Consider the following 2,585-nt stretch of genomic DNA (forward strand, 5'->3'; position numbering starts at 1 on the left):
TTTGTTTGTTTGTTTCAATTTCTCTGGGTTTCAGAGTTCTTGTTTGTAACGTAGTAAAAGTCTCTCACTAGGGTGCCTGGGTGGCTCAGTGGGTTAAAGCCCCTGCCTTCAGCTCAGGTCATGATCCCGGGGTCCTGGAATCGAGCCCCGCTTCCGGCTCTCTGCTCAGCAGGGAGCGTGCTTCCTCTTCTCTCTCTCTCTCTCTACTTCTGATCTCTCTCTCTGTGAAATGGATAAAATCTTAAAAAACAACAAACAAACAAACAAAACAAGCACCCGGGGAAGGACTGGGCTTGTGTTTAGAGACCACATTGCGTGGAGAGTATGTACCTTTAAAAACTTTAAAGAAAAAAAAAAAGTGTCTTTTCTTTCATTTAAAGGAATTTGGGAGAAGACAGGTTATGAATTTGGTCCATCAAGTTGTGCCAGTATTATTTCCTACTTTTTTTTTTCTTTAAGATTTTATTTATTTGACAGAGAGACACACAAGTAGACAGAAGGAGAGGGGGAAGCAGGCTCCCCACCGAGCAGAGAGCCCCACGTGGGGCTCGATTCCAGGACCCTGAGACCATGACCCGAGCGGAAGGCAGAGGCTTAACCCACTGAGCCCCCCAGGGGCCCCTATTTCCTACTTTTATTATCAATTTGTATTTTACCTTCAGAAAGTGTCACTTTACATCTTTTGGCCAAATTTCTTATTGGTTTGTAGAAGGCCTTTGTCTGTCACCTGTCGATTTTGTGTTGTATTTTCTTCTATTCTGCAACTTATTTTTAAATTTTCTTTTGTTATAACTTCACATTTTATGATGTTAAATCTCTAGGTCTTTTCCTTTACAGTGTAAAAAACTAAAATTCAGGGGCGCCTGGGTGGCTCAGTGGGTTAAAGCCTCTGCCTTCGGCTCAGGTCATGATCCCAGGATCCTGGGATCGAGCCCCGCATCGGGCTGTCCACTCTGCGGAGAGCCTGCTTCCTCCTCTCTCTCTCTCTCTCTCTCTGCCTACTTCTGATCTCTGTCTGTCAAATAAATAAATAAAATCTTTAAAAAAAAATTTCAAAGCAATTTGAAGAACCCTTTTTTTAAGGATTCTATTTATTTATTTGTTTGTCAGAGAGAGAGAGTGTGTGTGTGTGTTAGGGTACGGGAGTCGACCACCCCTCAATTAGACAGAGAACACTCTTTTTTTTTTTTTTAAAGATTTTATTTATTTATTTGACAGACAGAGATCACAAGTAGGCAGAGAGGCAGGCAGAGAGAGAGAGAGAGAGAGAGAGAGAGGGAAGCAGGCTTCCTGCGGAGCAGGGAGCCCGATGCGGGGCTCGATCCCAGGACCCTGAGATCATGACCCGAGCTGAAGGCAGCAGCCCAAACCACTGAGCCACCCAGGCGCCCCTAGACAGAGAACACTCTTGATAATGCAAGTCACACAGCGAGGTTTATTTCCAGCTAGCTGGGGTCCAAGTATCTGCCCAGCACTGCAGGTTTCAACAAGGACCTTGAGCACTCAAAGCCAAGGGTTTATATAGCATTTTCTTTTTCTTTTTTCTTTCTTTCTTTTTTTTTTTTTTTAAGATTTTATTTATTTGACAGAGAGAGATCACAAGTAGGCAGAGAGGCAGGCAGAGAGAGAGGAGGAAGCAGGCTCCCCGCTGAGCAGAGAGCCCGATGCGGGACTTGATCCCAGGACCCTGAGATCATGACCTGAGCCAAAGGCATCAGCTTAACACACTGAGCCACCCAGGCGCCCCTTATATAGCATTTTCAAGGCACTTTTTCATAGCTACATACATGTCTTGCACCCCACTTTGACAGTTTAACTTTGTTTAACTTTTTGCCACCCCGGCGTCACCCTGGTGGTTAAGTGAGATTTAGGTTTAGAAGAAATTTAACTTTATTTACATTTCCCTCTACCTCAGCCTCCAGTTTTATGGTGGGGAGGGCGACATCAGGCCTCAAGGAACTGAGCCATTTGTCCCTGGAAATTGGGTTACTGAGAAGACAACTTCTTTGTTGTAAATCACTAGGACATTCATAAACCAAGGGAGACTCCTGTCTTGCAGGATTGTGATCTCTGCAAATTAACTATTTGTTTTTCATTAACATCTGGTCCCTGTGGCGCCACCGCCTAACCGCCCTGGTGGTATATGATTTAAGTTGTTTTTTAGGTTTTAGCTAGTTTCCCTATCTCAAGTCACCTATGCAGTGTTGGGCGGTTAGGGACGCTCAGTAAAATGGCTTCCTGGCCTTCAGGATGGCCATTCTTATGCTAACTCACTCTTCCAAGAGAAAACAGGCCAGCACAAGCAGGGCAAGCGGAGGAAGCAGCAGACTAATGCAACACTTGATCCCAGAACCCTGGGATCATGACCTGAGCTTAAGACAGAGGCTTAGCCAATTGAGTCCCCAGGCAGCCCAGAAACTTGAAGATCTAGTGACTTTACTAAGCACGATCCATAAATTGGGCAGCGTCCCATCTAAGAAGTAGAGGGGAGTTCAAAGGATTTGTACAAAATGGAAGGCTTTTCCTAGAAATGGGGGTGGAATAAGAAGATATTAGCAAAAGAAAAGAAAGGATTGCTTCAGGCA

This window comes from Mustela putorius, unplaced genomic scaffold (assembly GCF_011764305.1).
Source record: "Mustela putorius furo isolate JIRA1106 unplaced genomic scaffold, ASM1176430v1.1 tig00000129_pilon_pilon_pilon, whole genome shotgun sequence".
Classification (NCBI taxonomy): Eukaryota; Metazoa; Chordata; class Mammalia; order Carnivora; family Mustelidae; genus Mustela; species Mustela putorius.